Source organism: Uranotaenia lowii, chromosome 1 (genome assembly GCF_029784155.1).
Source record: "Uranotaenia lowii strain MFRU-FL chromosome 1, ASM2978415v1, whole genome shotgun sequence".
Classification (NCBI taxonomy): Eukaryota; Metazoa; Arthropoda; class Insecta; order Diptera; family Culicidae; genus Uranotaenia; species Uranotaenia lowii.
This window is the reverse complement of record NC_073691.1, coordinates 50,503,220-50,526,040: the sequence shown is the minus strand read 5'-3', so window position 1 is coordinate 50,526,040 and position 22,821 is coordinate 50,503,220. Positions and strand designations below refer to the sequence as shown.

General features: G+C 30.5%; 1 long non-coding RNA gene across 1 annotated transcript; it reads left to right on the top strand.

Moving 5' to 3' along the window:
* The first annotated feature begins 3,314 nt into the window (after positions 1–3,314).
* LOC129753430 (uncharacterized) lies at positions 3,315–22,039 on the top strand. Its single transcript, XR_008738931.1, has 4 exons — positions 3,315–3,968; positions 12,429–13,036; positions 13,174–13,541; positions 20,209–22,039. It is a non-coding gene; the product is annotated as an uncharacterized LOC129753430 (long non-coding RNA).
* Positions 22,040–22,821: the final 782 nt, after the last annotated feature.

Sequence of the window (22,821 nt, the reverse complement as noted above, 5' to 3'; positions counted from 1 at the left end):
GTTAACGCTCAAATCAAATCAACAAAATCTACCAGACTCTGGAGCATATTCAAAGGTTTTTAACCATCGCACACAGGAGTATTTCACCCAAAAAACTGGCCGAAACTCAAAATTTAAATTTCCTTGGTTAATTTTATGTCAATGTTTAATTGATTCTTGAATAAATTTAGCCCCATGTACCGGTCAGTTTTTAATTATCTGATTTGTTTATCAGCTGTAGCAGCTGTCGAAACGTTAGTATTTTTATGAGCTAGAATTTTTCCACAAATCGTTGAATCAGCACGACTTAGTCATATCTATGAATAAAACTTTCTTAAGCGACTAAAAATGAAAATTCGAAATGGAAAACTTCAATGGAGGGATGCTACATAATTTTTAGTATAATAGATAAAAAATCGATGATAATTGAGACAGTATAGAGTGCTTTGAAAATTCGTTAATTTAGTTTTTGTTTTAAACGTTGTTTTTTTTTACAGATTAGTGTTTTTGTTTATGTTTCCAGCAAGTCTCGGGAAAATGTTTGAAATCATTTGAAAATATATAACTTCAAAAATCATGAGCAAAAGAAAAAAATCGCAATTTGGATATTGATGAGTTTGAAGTTTAAAAATATTGATAGTTTTTTTTTCCACAAAAAATCACCTAGGGCTCATTTATTTTAATTTAAAGCTCAGTGAAATTTATTTTCTTTTTCGAATATTTTCAATTAGGTTTCAATCTAGGTTTTGTTAGTTTTATAACTTTTTCAACCTGGATTATCTTTTATAAAATAAAAATGTTGAAAATTTTCTAAAAGAAAATTATCAAAAATTACGAAAACGCTAAAAAATATACTAAATGATATGAAAAACGGTTGGTGAGTTAAAATAAATACTCCTGTGTGCATCGGTGAAAGTAAGTATCTTCTTTCGTTTATAAAAGCCTTATTAAAAAAAAATCAGCATATTTCAGCAAGCATTTAGTTGATTTTTGGACATAATTTCAAAAGCAACTTAGATTTTCGAAAAACTTTTAATGTGAATGAACTTAAAAAGGATACTCAAATTAAAATTACTAAAAAAAATTATCCATACATTGCACAATAGTATAATATAAAAATATCACCCATCAAAACACCCCCCATGAGGCGGTTCTTCCTACGGCTCTGTCCCAGACTATTCAGAAAATAATGATAAAAATTAAGTTTTAATCCAGATTCAGTTTCGACAAAAAAAATTGATTATTTTAATAACATTTTATTAAGACTCAATGCTAGTTTTTACTATCAGATTTTGAAAGATGTTGGCGTCGTAAATTCAAACATTTTGTCAGAATTTGTCAATCACCTCTTGTTTAAGTTGTGGAATTCAATGGAATTTGAAAATGAACCTTTTTTTTCAAACAAAAGTCAGTCATTGATGGCTGATAATCGAGTAAACCTGCTTAAAACTATAACAGATTTTAAATCTTTTTACCATCCTTTATTTACGGAGGAATCAGGGTTATTCCTAGGTTTTCTCGTATCACAGATGCAACACTAAAGACAAAAATTAAACCCTACATTTTTAAGAAATTTAATTGAATTTGACATTACAGAAGGCGTTTTAATGCTTCAAATATTACAGATTTTAGTTTATTCAACAAAATTTTGACTGCATAGCGTTTCGTTTAAAAAATATCTAAGAATCATTTTGAAACAAAATATTTTTGAAATCAAATCAAGTTGAGCTGGAAAAAACTAAGTTATTTTTTAAAAAAGTTAAAATTAATCAAAGTCCTCGAAAAAATTGAGCTTTGATTAAGATGTTTAATTTCATTTGGAAAAATGTGAAATAGTTGCCTTGTGCTTTAACTTTTGTCGTTTTCGATTTTTATTTGTCATTTTTTATCATTTTTGTCACTTTTGTAATTTTTGTCATTTTCGTTATTTGTGTCATTTTTCTTCATTTTTGTCATTTTTGTTATTTTTGTCATTTTTGTCATTTGTGTCGTTTTTGTCATTTTTTTCTTTTTTGTCATTTTGGTCATTTTTGTAATTTTTGTTTTTTTTTGTCATTTTTGTCATGTTTGTCATTTTTGTCATTTTTTTTTATTTTTGTTATTTTTGTCATTTTTTGTCTTTTTTGTCTTTTTTGTCTTTTTTGTCATTTTTGTCATTTTTGCCATTTTTGTCTTTTTTGTCATATTTTGTTATTTTTATCACTTTTGTCATTTTGGTTTTTGTCATTTTTGTCATTTTATTATTCACGTTTTTCTCCAAGAACTAGTTACATAAAATAAACATGTAGATTTTGGCAGCGTCCGTATGGTTTTCCCCCATTATTACGAATTTTTATCTTAAACACTAAATTAAAGAAAATGGAATTAAAATTTTGTTTTCAAACAGTTATAAAAATCAGAAAATAATCAACATGCGACGGTATTCGACAATATACCAAATTCGTAGGTCTTGAAACAAATAACTTTATTCGTAAGCTTTAGATTTGTTTGCAGTTTTTTTTAAGATAAGATTCCTTTGTTTTTTCAAATAAAAAAAATTGAAGAAAACTTTTTATCCATCAGATGATCTTTTAAAAATGTGTTAAAATTTGTTCCCGGTTACTTTCAACACCTGTGACCACTTACAAAGAAACAAACACAACACGCTAAACACACCCAAAACCAAACACACTTCACATTTGGATGATTCACCGTTCTCGTCGAGCCCTCCATCTGCTTTCAATCATCACCGTACTCGACCGTACCGTCATCATAGAAACATCCCCCAAAACATCTTACCCAATCCGGTGTCAGCAGCACAAAAAAAACGTAATTGGACACCGAAAAAATATCGATAGTCAACACCCCTTTTTTCCAGGGATTCTATCATCATATCCCGTAAAATAAGAAGAAAAATCCTAGAGAAACCGAAAACCAAAAACATCCCTCAACGGGAAAGGAAAATTTGGGATCCGTTCCTGCGGTATTCCTTCGAATACGGACACTGGAATGATACCAATCAAAGAGTGTTCCCGCCAATTTTACACTCAAGTCCATGCGACATCTCCTTGTGCCAAGAGTGCAACAATGCAACGTAGCACCGAAACACTAACACCAACGAAGATCCGAACGTGTTCATACAGTGTGGTTAGTTCGGGTTTGTCCGAATCCGAACCCGAAGTTGTCTTCGGGTTGGTTGTTTTGCTCCGTCTTCGTCCCTGTTGCTTACTTATTGCGGCACCGTACAGGCAAAAGCGAATGAGCAAAAACAAGCGTGGCCGTCCCCATTATTGACGAGGGACGAGGGAACCAACCTCAACAAGTCGAAACGTGCGTCCGGATCAGTTTGCATCGAGCAACAACGCAAGTTGGACGTGTTTTTGATAACCGAGCGCTAACGCGAGAAACTTACAAGTTACGAACGGAACGGAACGTTCAGGTTCTTTGTTTATTTTCGCGTGCGAGTGTGTCAATTTTGTTTACGCCCGGATCTTAGCGTGATTCGATTCGGGAGGTAGTGATTTATCTACAACCGTTTTAAAAACGGAACAAAGTGTGCGTTGACTAATAACAGATCGAAAAGTGTGTTTTACCAGACTATTGGGAAAGTTAGGTGAAAGAGCCGTCGAATCAGGATTTTTACAAAGGAAAAGAAAGTTCCCATGTATCAAGAAGACTGAAACCTTGATCAAAGTGCAAAGGAAATTTTCTAATTAATTTGTGTGGGACAAATCAAGCCAAAAGAACAAAACTGTGAAACTGCAACCAAACTTAACTTTTACAAATCATGGCAGTGGCATTCTTTATTCCCTCGGTTGACGAGGATGAACAGGTTAAGCCTGCGAATCAACAGCAAACGCACAATCACCAGCAATCACCGGCGGTTGGTGGAGGTGCGGCTACAACAGGCACCAACGTGTCGCAACAGGTCTGTGCAGCGGCAGCCCTTGGGCAGCAGCACCTGACCAGTATGCTGTTCCACGAGATTCTCGTCGCCTACGCGCGGCAAGGTGAGTCACGTTTTCTATTGTTGTTGTGGTTTTCTCTTATCAGTGAAGTGAAAGTAATGTGGTGAGATATGAAAATTTGAGGTGTTGCATCATTTACGGATTTGGACATGTTGAAGCATGTTCGTTCGGAAGTTTAAAAGGAAATCACGGTTGATCCCGATGTGGAGAGCAAAACGAAAATATATCAAATTCAGAAATATAGTAAGCGATGTCAAAATATCTCAAATTATAACAAATCCTCTACATATTAATATTTAAACTAAATCAACTTTTGATGTGATTAAAATAAAATGTTATCTCATTTTGGAAGAATATTTTGATTTTAGGCAGAACATGAACCCCCGAATTTCTCGACAAAACTCATATTGAGCCTTCTGGTTATGGATGCATCAGTTCTCGGCACGTCTGGTCGCTAATTGAGATAAAAATAAGATCGAGTTTAAAATTTACTCATGCCGAGAACTCATTTTTTTTTATTTAATGTGCGGGGTAATGTAACTTTAAGCAAAACAAATAACAAAAAGAGTTATTCTCAGTGGACATAAATTTTCTCTTTAAAGATCTACTTAAAAAAACGAAATTATTTTAATAACTTCAAATAACTTTAAACAAAAAAAAACTTGTTTTTAAGATTGAGTAAGGAAAAATATTTAAAAAGCTGGTTAAGTTGTTGGTCGTGTACTAGCTAGTATTTCTTTAAATTGTTGTTTATATTTGGTCTTAAAAATGTTCCGATTATATTGGTGCTTTTAATTTGCTCTGGAGCATTATTGTACTTTGCAGGACCTATAAAGGCTTAATTTTGTCAAACTCAATAAGCAATGAACCAGATCTGGAGCAGTTTTTACAAAAAAAATTGTAGAATCTAGCGGAACTGTCCAATAATTGTATCTCTGGTTATTTCGTCTGAATAAGGCCGAATTTTTTTTTTTGTCACTTGGAGTTGAAACATCACGAGGGAGGGAGATAATCAAAAAGAATGCAAAAAATAATACATTGGAATAAATTAAATAAAACCTTGTATGCAAAAAATCTATCCAATCTGAATTGAGCAGAATCGCAAACTCCAGCTTTTTAACCTCAAACACTTGAAAAAAAACGAAATATGATAAGTACAACAACTTCCATGGTTTGCTTTTTACCCTTGAAATTTTTTGAATATTCAATAAATTTAGCAAAATTTTCATGAAATTCTTAAAAAAATTTTAATGGTGATGGGTAGTACACCAAGGTTTACTTCACGTGATTTTTTTGACACGGATTTCGGGAATTAAAACGGTATTTTTTACACGGATTTTTTGAATAAACACGATTTTTGACAGAAAATAGTCCTTTTGAACGAAGCACTTGGAAATTTTTGAAAAATCTGGGAAAATCTTAGCTCTGAGACTAAGATCGTGAGTCATGAGACCTAAGATTTGACACCTGAAAACTGAGACATGAGACTTGAGACATGAGAACTGTGACCTGTGACCTGAGACTTGAGACCTGAGACAAGAGTCCTGAGATCTGAGACATGGAACATAAGACCTGAGACGTGAGATATGTTACATGAGACCTTAACCCTTTAATGCATAGTGTTGTTTTGAAACAACACTAATAGAAATCCAAATATCTCGAAACGGCGTGAATAGTTTTGAGTGATGTATTCACACAAAATATTCTAAAGATTAAAAGAAATAAGCCCATGGTATATTTGTAACGATATTTCACTGTATTTGTGAGATATTGAACAAAGTTTGTGCAAAAATTGCAAAAATCGAATTTATTTATTTGTTTGAGAAAAGTAGTTTTTGGAAAGTCGCTGTTATTTCTACAGATTTGCAAACTTTAACATTTTTTTTTTTAAATTACAATCAATCACAAACATCTTCCTGCACTCAATTAGAAAGGTTTGGAAGAAATTTTCTAAATCTTAATGAAATGATTTAAGAATTTCAAAAATTATTTTTCAACTTTGATGGGCTAGAATACTCAACATATCGACTTAAAACCTGTTGATTTGTGCTATTCGAATTAAAATGTTATTGTTTCACTGAATCAATAACTGCTATTCTCATTTTTAAGAAGTCATGCATCAAAGGGTTAAGTCTCAAGTCTCAGGTATCATATCGAAAGTCTCATGTCTTAGGTCTAAGGTTTAAGGTGTTTCAAATTTTGCCATTTTTTTCACGCATTTTTGTTAAACTGATTTATCTTACCTTACCCGAGGGTCTTCTTTTTAAAATAATATCCTTTTTCGATTATCAAAATCAGAAAACGAATTTGATATGGAATCAGAATAAGAATTTCCATTCCGGAAGCCTTTTTTCGGGAATTCTTGAATAAAACTCCGAATTCCCGAAAAAAATGTCATCCCGACGATTACCAATTTTGTTTTTATAATTTTATTTGCTATTTTTGAAGTTTTTCAACCACGAATTTGCCCCAAAATCATTGAAACATTTGATGCTTTTCAAAATTTTTCGCCCACTAAAATGCGCAAAAATCGAATTTTGCGCATCAATTGGTCTCATTTTTTAAAGTATTTGGAAAAGTTGGGAAAAATATACAAAAAATGGCCCTAAAAACAATTTTTATTTTTATCTGGTTTAAATCGTGATGCTATGAGGTCTCCAATGCCTCAGCAAAAAGAATCATGCACAGGTTTTTTTTTTCTCAACAAATACCGGTATAAGAGCTTTCGAAAATAAATAAAATGATAATAAGATTTTTTTTATGAATCCGAAGTATAATCCGAAGATTCATAAAAAAGAATTTTTTATAATTGATTCTATTTTCAACGTGAGATTAATTTCTATTTATCAACTTAATACATTTATTGCATTGCCATGAAGTTAGTATATTTTCAATTAAATTGAAGGCAGTATTTTGTCAATGAATGCCTAAGAATTGATAGATTTATTGCAATCGTTTCGTTGGTGGACAATTTTTTTGCTTGATTCGCTGAACTATTTTCGCATGAAAATTAGGAAGTCCAAGGTGATTTTTTTTAAATATCTAACGGGTTTGCGCCGGAGGTCTTCAGATTTTTCCCAAAACTGCAAATTTGCTTCGTTCTTACAACTTAAAAACGCATGTTTTTTTCGGATTTCTAACATTTTTATTTTTCGGTAAGGTTACTAAAAATTGACAAAAATTCAATAAAAATTACACTTTTGATAGTAAAAATGCTTTAATTTAAGAAAAAACAAAAAAAAAATTGGGCAAAAAACCATTTTAGGTACAACTAAAAACAAAGTTGTGTAAATAACCGTTCAATATTGGCAACACAAAGTGTTTTGATGTTCTCCGAGTTGAACGGGGTCTTCATCATGAATTAGGAATTTCTTCAAATTTGTTTTAAATCGTTTCCTGTTCTGACCGATTTGGGGATTTTTTTTATTATCTGACCATTTGCGCCGGGGTCTTTGGATGTTCTCAAAAATTGAAAATTGGTTTTTTTTTCAGATTTCTAACATAATTATTATTCGGTTAGGTGACTAAAAATTGCCAAAATTTTAAGAAAAATAACACTTTTGATAGTAAAAATGCTTAAATTTTAATAGAAATAAAAAAAAAGTTGGCCAAAAATATTTAGTAACTAGCTGACCCGGTGTGCTTTGCTACACCTTTCAAAATCAAATGGTATTTTCAGAAATTATTCAAATTTGTATTGAATATTGGCATTTTTTTTAAATCAAATTATAACATAATTCATAAGCAACCGCTATAAAATGAGAGCTGCAGCTGGAGTTTCGAATTGCAGTACAAAGATAACTTAAACTAATCTGTCTGGAGGGTCTCAAATTAATCGTACGCAAACAATCTAACTTATAAAAAATGTTTGTTTTTGCTTGATATGTTCTGTATTTTATGAAGGATTAATCATCGTAATTTATACTTGTAGATTTTAATTTGTCGGCCTAGCGGTGAAAAGTGATGTCCTTTTTAGTAGGGACATCTAAAGATTATGAAGTGTGTTTACATAGGTGGATAGAAGGTTAGATGAAATGAAAGATGTTGAAAATGAGTGGGTAGAATTTATTTAGAAGCATATCATCACATATCAAATTTTTGTTCCTCACGGGCCTACTACTATGAAGCGGTAGATACAGATAGAGTTGCATCTACCACCACACATTAGTAGGCCAAGCGTGGTCCGCCCCACAAGGGAAAACTTGCAGTGCGGACGAACAAAAAGATGATATGTGATCGCTCAGATATACTCCCTTTAACTCCCTTTAACTTAACTTGTTCGTCCGCACTGCAAGTTTTCCCTTGTGGGGCGGACCAAGCTTGGCCTACTAATGTGTGGTGGTAGATGCAACTCTATCTGTATCTACCGCTTCATAGTAGTAGGCCCGTGAGGAACAAAAATTTGATATGTGATGATATGCTTCTAAATAAATTCTACCCGCTCATTTTCAACATCTTTCATTTCATCTAACCTTCTATCCACCTATGTAAAAACACTTCATAATCTTTAGATGTCCCTACTAAAAAGGACATCACTTTTCACCGCTAGGCCGACAAATTAAAATCTATATGTTCTGTATTTAAGCTAAAAAACTGATAAGAGAGCCCCCCCCCCCCACCTGTCCTTACCTTCACCCCCTGTATCAAATATAGTTCCATTGGTTGATAAGTTTTTAAGCTTTACAACCCAATTTATATGGAGCCTCCTTCTTTCTTCCTCTCTCTACACTCTAAAGCGTAAGGGTTTATAACAATCGTAGAAACATATCTCGTAACCAAGTACCTTTCCATGCCATATTTTTTTCCATTTGTTGGCTTCGTTAGCATAAATTGAGAACTTATGCTAACAAAGTTTTATTGGGCTCACATCCCTCCTCCTATGTACCTTCTCACTGAACAGAGTACGGTGTGTCAGATTATCATAAAATAATACCAAAACGATTTTCCATGTTCTCGGGTTCTGTAAAAAAAAGTTAAATGTATGCTTTCCTCATCCCTTCCTATATTCCCAATTCTATCATCCTACTGCAAGAAAGGAATTGTTTTACATAGGAAAATTTCTCGTATTGAAATACCATCTCGTGCCAAATTTGGTTTTATTTGCGTAGTAAATTCTTGAGTCATGCATAAACTTGAAAGGAAGTACCATCCCCCGTTCCGTTCTCCTCATTGAATGGAGGGGTGAGAAATTAATATTCATAAAAGTATTTTTCGTACTCAAATACTTTTTGATCCCAAATTTGGTTTCATTTGCTCGATTAATTCTCGAGTAATGCAAAAAAATATATGGAAGCCCCCCTTCACCCCTTTATATCTTTCTGCTGAAAAAGGTGAGGCTTCAATTTATAATAAAAAACCTCTTTGAAGGAGTGAAGGACACCAAATATTAATAGAAGCATTTCTCGTACCCAAATATCGTTCCATGCAAAATTTGGTTCCATTGGCTGTTGCAGTTCTTGAGTTATGCAGTAAAAATTGTATGAAACTCCCCTCCCTCTTTCCTTTCTCCCCGCTGAAAGAAGGAAGGGGTCTCAAACAATCATTAGAACATATCACATTCCCAAATGCCCACCCTTGCCAAATTTGGTTCCATTTGCTTGATTAGTTTTTGAGTTATGCAAAAAATTATAAAAGAGGCCCCCTCCCCCCTTTATATCTCTCTAATGGAAAATGGGAGGGGCTCATATAATCATAGAAATATTTTTCGTATCCAAATAATCTCCCATGGCAAATTTGGTTCCATTTGCTTCATTAGTTTTTGAGTAATGTAAAAAAAATATGAAAGAGGTCCCCTCCCTCTTTTAGTGAAAAGAGGGAGGGTTCTCAAATGATCATTGAAATATTTTTCGTATCCTAATACCTTCCCATGCCAAATTTGGTTCCAATATCTTGATTAGTTTTCGAGTTATATGAAAAATTGAAAGATAGCCCCCCTCCCCCCTTCCTATCACCCCACTGAGAGGAGGGAGGGGTACCAAATATTCATAGAAATATTTCTCGTTCACAAATACCACCCCATGCCAAATTTGATACCATTTGCTTGATTGGTTTTTGAGTTATGCAAAAAATTGTCTTTTATTTGGAAGGCCCCTCCCCCCCTTCATGAGAGAGGGAGGGGTCTCAGACCATAATAGGAACCTTCCCCTGCCTCCAATACCCCCACCTGCCAAGTTTCACGCAAATCGGTTCAGTAGTTTTCGAGTCTATAGGGAACAGACAGACAGACAGACAGACAGACAGACAGACAGACAGACAGACAGACAGAAATTCATTTTTATATATATAGATATCTAAAAACAAAGTAAAGCAAATATCTGTTCAAAGTGTTTTGATGTTTTCCGAATTAAACGGAATCTTAATTATGAATTTTGAATTTCTACACATATGTTTCGAATCGTTTCATGTTTTGAACGATTTGGGGATTTTTTTATTATCTGAAAATTTGCGCCGGAGGTTTTTGGATTTTCCCAAAAATTGAAAGTTTGGTTTATTTTTACGATTTTGTACATGTTTTAAGATTTTCAACATTTTTATTTTTCGTGTTAGATTCGGAAAGATTTTTTTGAAAAAAAAAATAAAACCATATTTCAAAGCTGCATAACACTGTTATTTTTCAAAGGAAATCGAAAAAAAACACATCGTAATGCATTGAAATTTTATCAGCTTTCCAAATAAAATATTTAAATGAATTTAAGTTATGACCTTTAACATGAAAAAATAAGCTTTAAATGGTGTCTGAAAATTCCGTCTGCATCACCGAATATTCTGGGAATTAAAGCACTGTTGAGCCCAATTTATGAAGCCACTTTCATCTCAAGACACCAAAGTGGGCCAATATCTTCTTTAAAAAAGTGCTCACCAAAGCTGGTAAAAAACAATATTTTTTCATGTTTGCAGCCAAACTGACTTCAAATTTCAGTTTAATTTTAATTCTGATTTGAAAGCTGATATAATTTTAATGCATTTTGATGTGCAATTTTTTGATTTTTGTAGAAAAATATCAGAGTTATGAAGCTTTGAAATTTGCCTTTATTTTATTTACCTAAAAAATGACCAAAATCTTACTCGAGGAATACAAATTTAAAAAATCTGAAAAAATGCATGCATTTTGAAGCCGTTTAAAAGAATCAAAATTTCAATCTTCAATACAATTCAATTCAATTCAATTCAATTCAATTCAATCGCATGCCCCCGAGCGCAAATTGACAGACAAAATGACAATATCGGTCAGAATATGAAACGATTCAAAACAATTTTGTAGAAATTAACAACCCAAAATAAAGACCCCGTTCAATTCGGGGTGTTTTCCGACAAAACACTTTGTGTTGTCGATATTGAACGATTTTTTTGCTTAACTTTTTTTTAGTTGTTACTCAAAATAAAGCATCTGTATAGTGCAGTGTAAAGCATAAGTGTCATTTTTCGTCAAATTTTGACAATTTTAAGTCACGTTTCAGTAAGTTTTTTTCATCATGTTTGGTTCTAATGTGTCTTTTTTTTTATCCTATTTGTAGCTTTTGTCATTTTTTATAATTTTTTGGATTTTTTTTTTGAAGTTTGATTGTATTCGTATTTGAATACTGTGGATTTTTTTATTTTTGTCATTTTTTAGAACCTGCTTCATACCATTTTTAAATATTTTTACTATTACTGTTAAATTTACCAAGATTTAAGAACGTTAAAAAAATACTTAAGATGTGCATCTCAATTCAGTTAGTGCTGTGAAAGCTGATAATTTTAGTTAATTTTATTTAAAAAAAACCGTTTGATTTTTGTAACAGCATCTCTATCATCAAATCATAATAAATTTTTTCTTGTTTTTCAATTTTTGTTTTTTGCAGAGAAAGGTTTTTTCTAGGTGTATTTTTACAATTCTTTCATAAATGAAACTTGAATCAAACGGCTATGCAATGTGATCAAACTCATTATAAATGTTAATTCGATTGAAGTTATATCGAATAAAAATTTCATTTTTTTACTAAAAATGCTTAAAAGCATGAATTTAAGTTTATTCCCGAGACCCAGGGAATTTCTAGAGGAAGGACTGCTAGACTTCCTGGTTCCAGGGAATAGAAATGTGTTGAGAAATTGAACACTTCATTCAAAATCCATAATCAAACTGATAAAATGGAGATTTTTTGAAACTCACTTCGAGTTGAGGAGAAAAAAAGGGAACATTTATTAGTCAGATTGATCTCACTGACATCTATGACCTACTTCTAAACGTTTAAAACTTTCTAAAGGAAGTAGGTACGACCTTCAAATTTGTTCTACCTTGAATCATGCTTTCAGAGACGGTTAATGAATATTAATCAGCCCTTAAGTGCATTTCATCAACTACATCTAACAAAGATCATCCCACATTTCATCCGTATCAGACAATAAAGCCACAGCCCGAGTTCGTCCTTGAAACGTCCGTGAAGGTCTCTCCCCAAAACACATCCGTTTCTGTTTGGCGCGCAACCCATCTAACCGAACATTTCTTCTCTGTTTCTCTTTCAGCCATCCTAACGCAACAGCTGAGCCCCGCTCCACCGAGCAGCCCTCCCTGTTTACTCTGCAAAAAGCTCTACTTTCTGTTCCGACGAATCTACTGACGGCCTCGCCAAGGTCACCGAGTAGACAACGACGACGACGACGAATCCTCGTCGTTCGTCAAGGACACACCAAACAACAGCCAAAAACGTGCCACCATCGCCAGGAACAGGAGAAACGATAAAGTTGCAATTACGACGTCTACGGATGCTACTACTACCGCATTCAATACTACTAGTACTACGATTAAATATACTACTACAACTTCTACTACTACCACTACTACTACTGTAAAAAGAACTGCCAGGAGCAAACCGAGAGCGGCAGTCGGAGTAAATTGGAGGAAGAGGGTGGAGCCACCGCAGAAGAGAAAGAGAGAAACTGGGTCAAGGTCTGGCTCCAACTTGCTGGCGGTCACAACAAACCCGTCGTCTGCTCCACCCCCTACTACTACTACTGCCGATTCTGCTACTACTTCTGCCAACGCTGCTGCTCCCGTCGTTCTGCCTGGCGTTTGCTCCAAGCGTCGCAAACGGAGCGAGTTGTGAATACAATGGTGCTATCAGCAGCGAGAGGTAAGCAGAGAGTGTGGATTTTCCCAACCATTTTCCCGAGTTAACATTCCTTCGGAATGATTCGCTTTGTTAGCCAGTTTAAACTTTTCCTAATTCCTTTGCTTGTTTTTACGTTCTCTCTTTTTTGTTCCCAACAGATTGTCCGGAACGTGACTCAACTTTTCGTCCCACCAGGTCCGATGACCAAGACAAAACGGCTGTGGTGGGCGGAAACTTGCTCTACTCGCTTTCCTTCCCCGGGAGCGAGCCGGGGGGTCTCTCGTTGTTTTTGCGTTTGGCTCTGCCAAACCGATTGTTGTTTTTGGTCGGAAAAGTTTTGCCATGTTGGGCTCGGTTTTTGTTGTGGAAACACGCAAGCCGATCGGAATGTTGCCGGAGAGGACTTGGAATTGGTCGGCCTTTTTTGGTGCTCGCCGGCCGAGCTTTTGGCTGTTTATGTGCCATTCTTTGGTAGAGGACGAAAAAAAGCTTGGCCAGGACACGGCAATCGATGGTGTTAAGAATGGTAAGTTTATTGTAGATTTTCTTTCTTTTATGATCTAGAAGTGAATGTAAATAGAAAAGATGATATCATAGGTTAATAGAATTTCTAAGATTGAGTAACTTATAACGTAGTAAACTTGGAAAAACTTAAAGCTAGGAAGAGTAAGGGTAAAATGGGCACCGAAAATAAACGCTTATGAAACGAATCAAACAATAATGAAGATTGTAACGTGATCAGTACATTTTTTTTTACCCTGGTTGGAAGCGGAAAAGTGTGATTCAAGTGAATCAAAAATAACTAAAACGACACAAAAATAACAAAATTGACACAAAAATGACGAAAAAATGACAAAAAAAGAACACAATAATGGCACCAAACTGACAAAAAAATGACACAAAATTGATACAAAAAAGATACAAAAAAGATACAAAAATGACTAAAAATGACACAAAAATGACTAAAAAAAATAACACAAAAATAACGCACAAATGACACAAAAATTAAACAAAAACGACACAAAACTGACACAAAAATGCCACAAAAATGACACAAAAATGACACAAAAATGACACAAAAATGACACAAAAATGACAATAAAATGGCATTAAAATGACACAAAAATGACATATAAAATAACCAAAAATGACACGTAAATGGCTCAAAAATGACACGATAATGACACAAAAATGACGTAAAAATGAAACAAAAAAATGACACAATAATGACACAATAATATCATAAAAAAATCCAAAAATGACACAAAAATAACATAAAAATGGCACTAAAATGACACAAAAATGACACAAAAAAGACACAAAAATGAAACAAAAATGACACAAAACAGACAAAAAATACCAAAAAAATAACGAAAATGACACAAAAATAATACAAAAACGACACAGAAATAACACAAAAATGAAACAAAAACTACAAAAAACGATATAAAAAAGACACAATAATGAAACAAAAATGACAAAAAAATTAAACAAAAATGACAAAAACATGACACAAAAATAACAAAATAACAAAACAGAATGACAAAAATGACAAAAATGACAAAAATGACAAAAATGACAAAAATGACAAAAATGACAAAAATGACAGAAATGACAAAAATGACAAAAATGACAAAAATGACAAAAATGACAAAAATGACAAAAATGACAAAAATGACAAAATTGACAAAAATGACAAAAATGACAAAAATGACAAAAATGACAAAAATGACAAAACTGACAAAAAAGACAAAAATGACAAAAATGACAAAAATGACAAAAATGACAAAAATGACAAAAATGACAAAAATGACAAAATTGACAAAAATGACAAAAATGACAAAAAAGACAAAAATGACAAAAATGACAAAAATGACAAAAATGACAAAAATGACAAAAATGACAAAAATGACAAAAATGACAAAAATGACAAAAATGACAAAAAAGGCAAAAATGACAAAAATGACAAAAATTACAAAAATGACAAAAATGACAAAAATGACAAAAATGACAAAAATGACAAAAATGACAAAAATGACAAAAATGACAAAAATGACAAAAATGACAAAAATGACAAAAATGACAAAAATGACAAAAATGACAAAAATGACAAAAATGACAAAAATGACAAAAATGACAAAAATGACAAAAATGACAAAAATGACAAAAATGACAAAAATGACAAAAATGACAAAAATGACAAAAATGACAAAAATGACAAAAATGACAAAAATGACAAAAATGACAAAAATGACAAAAATGACAAAAATGACAAAAATGACAAAAATGACAAAAATGACAAAAATGACAAAAATGACAAAAATGACAAAAATGACAAAAATGACAAAAATGACAAAAATGACAAAAATGACAAAAATGACAAAAATGACAAAAATGACAAAAATGACAAAAATGACAAAAATGACAAAAATGACAAAAATGACAAAAATGACAAAAATGACAAAAATGACAAAAATGACAAAAATGACAAGAATGACAAGAATGACAAAAATGACAAAAATGACAAAAATGACAAAAATGACAAAAATGACAAAAATGACAAAAATGACAAAAATGACAAAAATGACAAAAATGACAAAAATGACAAAAATGACAAAAATGACAAAAATGACAAAAATGACAAAAATGACAAAAATGACAAAAATGACCAAAAATGACAAAAATGACAAAAATGACAAAAATGACAAAAATGACAAAAATGACAAAAATGACAAAAATGACAAAAATGACAAAAATGACAAGAATGACAAAAATGACAAAAATGACAAAAATGACAAAAATGACCAAAATGATCAAAATGAAAAAAATGACAAAATGACAAAAATGAAAAAATGAATAAAATGACAAAAATGACAAAAATGACAAAAATGACAAAAATGACAAAAATGACAAAAATGACAAAAATGACAAAAATGACAAAAATGACAAAAATGACAAAAATGACAAAAATGACAAAAATGACAAAAATGACAAAAATGACAAAAATGACAAAAATGACAAAAATGACAAAAATGACAAAAATGACAAAAATGACAAAAATGACAAAAATGACAAAAATGACAAAAATGACAAAAATGACAAAAATGACAAAAATGACAAAAATGACAAAAATGACAAAAATGACAAAAATGACAAAAATGACAAAAATGACAAAAATGACAAAAATGACAAAAATGACAAAAATGACAAAACTGACAAAACTGACAAAAATGACAAAAATGACAAAAATGACAAAAATGACAAAAATGACAAAAATGACAAAAATGACAAAAATGACAAAAATGACAAAAATGACAAAAATGGCAAAATTGACAAAAATGACAAAAATGACAAAAATGACAAAAATGACAGAAATGACAAAAATTACAAAACTGACAAAATCGACAAAAATGTCAAAAATGACAAAAATGACAAAAATGACAAAAATGACAAAACTGACAAAATCGACAAAAATGACAAAAATGTCAAAAATGACAAAAATGACAAAAATGACAAAAATGAAACAAATGACAAAAATTACAAAAATGACAAAAATGACAAAAATGACAAAAATGACAAAAATGACAAAAATGACAAAAATGACAAAAATGACAAAAATGACAAAAATGACAAAAATGACAAAAATGACAAAAATGACAAAAATGACAAAAATGACAAAAATGACAAAAATGACAAAAATGACAAAAATGACAAAAATGACAAAAATGACAAAAATGACAAAAATGACAAAAATGACAAAAATGACAAAAATGACAAAAATGACAAAAATGACAAAAATGACAAAAATGACAAAAATGACAAAAATGACAAAAATGACAAAAATGACAAAAATGACAAAAATGACAAAAATGACAAAAATGACAAAAATGACAAAAATGACAAAAATGACAAAAATGACAAAAATGACAAAAATGACAAAAATGACAAAAATGACAAAAATGACAAATATAACAAAAATGACAAAAATGACAAAAATGACAAAAATGACAAAAATGACAAAAATGACAAAAATGACAAAAATGACAAAAATGACAAAAATGACAAAAATGACAAAAATGACAAAAATGACAAAAATGACAAAAATGACAAAAAAGACAAAAATGACAAAAATGACAAAACTGACAAAATCGACAAAAATAAAAAAAATGAAAAAAATGACAAAAATGACAAAAATGACAAAAATGACAAAAATGACAAAAATGACAAGAATGACAAAAATGACAAAAATGACAAAAGTGACAAAAATGACAAAAATGACAAAAATGACAAAAATGACAAATATGACAAAAATGACAGATATGACTAAAATGATAAGAATGACAAAAATGACAAAAAATAAAAAAAAAAGACAAAAACTACAAAAAAAAACAAAAAAATTGCAAAAATAGCAGAAACGTCACCATAACACAAAATAACAAATCTTTCACATGTTTAAAAAAAGTTAAAAAAAAAACAAAAATTACAAAAATTACAAAAATGAAAAAAATACAAAAATCACAAAAAATATTTAAATTACAAAAATAACAAAAATTACGAAAATGACAAAAATATCAAAAGCTTCCTTAGTTTCAAAAATAATAAAAATAACAAATATTACAAAATTTCCAATTTGACAAAAATCACAAAAATTACAAAACATTACAAAACTAGCAAAAAAATACAAAAATGACAAAAATGACAAAAATAACAAAGATTACGTAAATAAAAAAATTACCAAAAAATAACAAAAATAAGATAAATTACCAAAATTTCAAAAATAACAAATATTACAAAATTACAAAAATTTTTAAAATAACAAAAATTACAAAAATTTCAAAAATTACAAAAATTACAAAATTTACAAAAATTACAAAAATTACAAAAATTACAAAAATTACAAAAATTAAAAAATTACAAAAATGACAAAAATGACAAAAATGACAAAAACGACAAAAATGATACAAAAATGACACAAAAATGACACAAAAATGGCACAAAAATGGCACAAAAATGTCAAAAATGACAAATATGACAAAATTACAAAAATGACAAAAATGACAAAAATGACAAAAATGACAAAAATGACAAAAATGACAAAAATGACAAAAATGACAAAAATGACAAAAATGACAAAAATGACAAAAATGACAAAAATGACAAAAATGACAAAAATGACAAAAATGACAAAAATGACAAAAATGACAAAAATGACAAAAATGACCAAAAATACAAAAATGTCAAAAATTATAAAAATGACAAAAATGACAAAAAATCAAAAAAAAAAGACAAAAACTACAAAAATAACAAAAAAATTGCAAAAATTGCAAAAACGTCACAATAACAGAAAATAACAAATCTTTCACATGTTTAAACACAGTTGAAAAAAAACAAAAATTACAAAAATTACAAAAATGAAAAAAAATACAAAAATCACAAAAAATATTTAAATTACAAAAATAACAAAAATCACAAAAATGACAAAAACAACAAAAGCTTCATTAGTTAAATATAACAAAAATTCCAGTTTGACAAAAATCACTAAAATTACAAAACATTACAAAGCTAGCAAAAAATACAAAAATGACAAAAATGCTTAAAATTACAAAGATAACAAAAATAAAAAAAATACCAAAATTACAAAACATATAAAAATGACAAAAATAATCGAAATTTCAAATAATAAAAATTTTAAAAATTACAAAAATGCCAAAAATTACGAAAATAAGATAAATTACCAAAATTTCAAAAATGACAAAAATTACAAAAAGTACAAAAATTTTCAAAATTACAAAAATGACAAAAATTACAAAAATTACAAAAATTACAAAAGTTTAAAAAATTACAAAAATGACAAAATATACAAAAAAAACAAAACCTTCAAAAATAACAAAAATGTCAAAAATGACAAAAATGGCAAAAATGATAAAAATGCCAAAAATTACACAAATTATAAAAATGACATTAATTACACAAAAACAAAAAATTAAAAAGGATAACAAAAATGTCAAATATTACAAGAATGACAAAAATAACACAAATGATGAAAATGACAAAATTTACAAAAGACTTAATTATCAAAAATTTTAAAAATTACAAAAATGACAAGAATACCAAAAATTACAAAAATGACAAAAACTACAAAAATTCCAAAATTACAAAAATTTCAAAAATTACTAAAAATACAAAAATTACAAAAATTACAAAATATACAAAGATACCAAAAATAACAAAAATGACAAAAATAACAATTCATGAACAGAAATTCATCTAAGTTATTAAATAAAATTTTAAAAATGATTAGGAATCATTCATTTTTCAACTTGAAAAAAATATGATAGAACAGTAAAGAAGACCAAAATTTGAAATAGATTCCGGAGATTTAAAAACAGAAAAAAATCAAAATGAATTTTATTGATTTATTAGAACAGAAAAGAAAATTGAAGAAAAAATCCAGATAATCTTTTAAACTGAATAAAAAAGGCAACAAAATAAGTATCAAAAAACTTAAAATACTAAATTGCAATTTTAAGAAATGCATTAAAAACAACAAGCATTAAACTTCGCCAACTGCCAACTTGCCGATAACATTCTTAAAAAATCAACTTAAATAAAATAAAAAACCAAAATTATTATAAAAAAAACTTATTCAGGAAAATACAAATCCATTGGAAAATATTTTAATATTTAGTAGAACTAAAATGAAGATTTTGCCAAAAATTATAAAAGTTTCAAAAATTAAAAAATTTAAAAAATTTGGAGAAATTGTGGTTGTTTTGGAATTAAATGCAACGTTTTATTTAAATAAGGCACTTCAGCCTTGAAAAAGTTGTTATTTGCTGCTCTAAACTGAAAAAGCCCAAGGTCGAAAAAAAGTCGATCCCACATACTAAAATCTAGCAATTTTCTGGGCCGAATTTAACCTAATTAATTAAGTTGAGTTATTCAGATTTATTAATTTGAATTTTTTACCATTAACCTTCTGAACATTTCTGAAATTCGAGCTACGTTTTAAAATGTAAAGACACTTTTGTTTTTCAAATCATGGAAAAAATTGAAATTGCACGTTGTCAAAAAATACTAAAATTAAAAATGAAAACAGGAAAACGGGATCAAGTCTCAAGTCACTTATTATAAACTTTAAATAAATCATCAAATACTTACAGTACTTCTTTATTTTCTTTTTTCTTCTCCAGGTCCCTCAAATTTGGTGCCACTCATCAAATTGAATTGACAGAAAGCGTCGTCATCGTCATTGGAATTTTGCCTCACACAAATGGGACTTCCGGGTCCCTTAAAGGAATTTTTGGTGCAAACTTTGGAGCAACTTTTTTGCTGCAGGGAAAATCGAATTGTAGAAATTTAAAATCAACTAATTGTTCAAAAAGGTTTATGAAAAAAAAAAAAACAAATCAAAACTAGAGACCATCGTTTTTATCGTCGTCGTCGTCGTGATTCGCAACAATTTTTAACCAACAATACCTGTACATACGAAGAAGCAGTTTCGTTCCACCATGTATCGATATACCCCCTAAGTCAAAGGAAGAGCTGTGAAAAACCAAAGCATCTGATCAAAAGACAAACTACAAAGTAATTTATATGCTACTTTTTTTAAGAGAAGCAACAAAAATCCCCAAATCGCCCTCAGGGTTGAAGCCCTTTTCAGGAAAAAAAGCGAGGGGTGATAGGTTAAGATTTTTTTCATTTCTTTGGTTCAATTCTTAGCGTTCGATAAGAAAATAAACTGTCTAACATATTTATATATCAATCTATGTAAAACCTTAGAGGGAACTCTTTCAATTAATGAGAAAAAAAACAAATCTTTACCGTAGTAGAACAAGTGTTCGTTTCTTACAATTTAAGAAAAAAAATTATGGGAATCAAAACAAAGACAAACAAGAGAAAAGAGAGGAAAAGCGTATTGTGACATTAGCCATGTAAGGACAAAGATACAAACAAACAAAAACAAAGAAAAGCGCATTGTGATATCGAAAACTTCTTTTTTCTTAATTTTTAAATTTAATATTTCTATATAGGCTGCTAGAGAGAGAAGCATTTTAAAGTGAACAGCGGATCGAATCGATTTAAAATAAAGAAGGAAGACGCCATTTTTAAAGACAAAAAAATAACAAAATGGCCAATAGTTGAGGCACTCGAACGCACATTTAGCAAACAGAGCATTTATAGAGATACTTGTACATAATAAATTTTAAAAATTGACAAAAAAGAGTTACAAACCAACCAAATTTAACCTTAAAATACAAACCAATTGAAAGCAAAACAAAACAAGCAAATCTGTGTTTAGATGTTTAAGGTTTCTTCTAGAGGAGAGTAACAGAGCAGATTTTTTAACTCGCTGTGTAAGATTTTCGTTTTGTCTATATTCCTAGCTGGTAGTTATCTAAGATTTGGTAGTCGTGTAAGGCTTTTTCCTCCCTACCCCTGTAATCCCCAACTAATACCAATTTAAATAAATTTCAAAAGCTTGCAAAAGCAACAAAAACTTAACACAATCATCGATTACTTTCTAAGGTATCGCTAGGTTTAAGCCAGAATCTGTAACAGTACTGATTACCAAAATTTTGTCGCTATCAATTTGCATTTTTCATTGTTTGTACATATACAGTTTTTTGAATATTTATAATGTTTAAAGAAACCATTGGAAGGCGGAAAAATTTCAAAAAAAAAAAAAAAAAGAATCGAAGCTCGTGTTTCGTTGTTGATTAAAGAAATTAAATTTATTGAAGCCATAAAAGAAAATAAAAAATTACTCAACCTATACTTAAGTATCCAGCAACACATCGAATGATTTCGTACCATCTTGTCCCAATAACGAATTAGCTCATTGAATATGTTTTAGTTTAGTTTAATTTAAATTAAATTCCTTTACATTTTCGATCAAGGGAAATGTTCTTTTGATTGAACATTGAATCAACGATAAGCGATAATTTTGTATCCATTCGACGGAGCCCCACTTTCGTTGGGCGTCAACTAGCGATAATGTGAATTGTGAAGCAAAGCGGAAAAGACACAATTTTAGAGAGAATACATAAGAATGGTTTCGAAAAAAAAACTTTTTGAGTGTTTGGATTTTTCAACAATATGATGACATCCTTTTGAAAAAGGAATATGATCAATGAATACCTTTTCTCACTGCTTGATGAAACCACTGTCATTTTATAATGTTTTTGATCAAGAATGTAGTACCTATTTTCAAAATTGACATATTTTTGTTATTTAATGTTTGATCAACTATCGATAGAATCTCTAATCCCTGTTTTTTGTTGATTTCTTTTATTCAGTTACAAGCTCTTAATTTTATGTTTGATCATGCATTTGTGCTTGATTTCAAATTGCAATATGTGCGACGTTCCAAGGAATTGCATAAATTGTTCAAATGGTGTCTCGTAGAACATGTCATAAGAAAAATGGAGTCGATGTGTACGAAAATATGTTTTCGTGGCAACCCTGTCAAAGCTAGTAACATCATACGCTGGAAACTGTTTGGAGTGATATGGAGTCCAAAAGGCATTCGCAAGTACTGGTAATGGCTAGACGTTCATGAAAACACTATAAATTTACGCGATTCCCAATGGAGCCCCGTTGATTTACGGCCCGACAAACGGCAATCGGATCCAACATATTTTGTTCCCGCGCAGCGACATTCGGTCGGTGAATTGAAGAACCAGATGGGAACCCCTGAAGTGGTTGATATTGATAAGTGCTGCTGATTGAAAGCTGTTGCATTTTCCGATTTATTTAAAATACGTTATAATGGAATTTTGGCTACTCTTGTTTTATTCAAATAA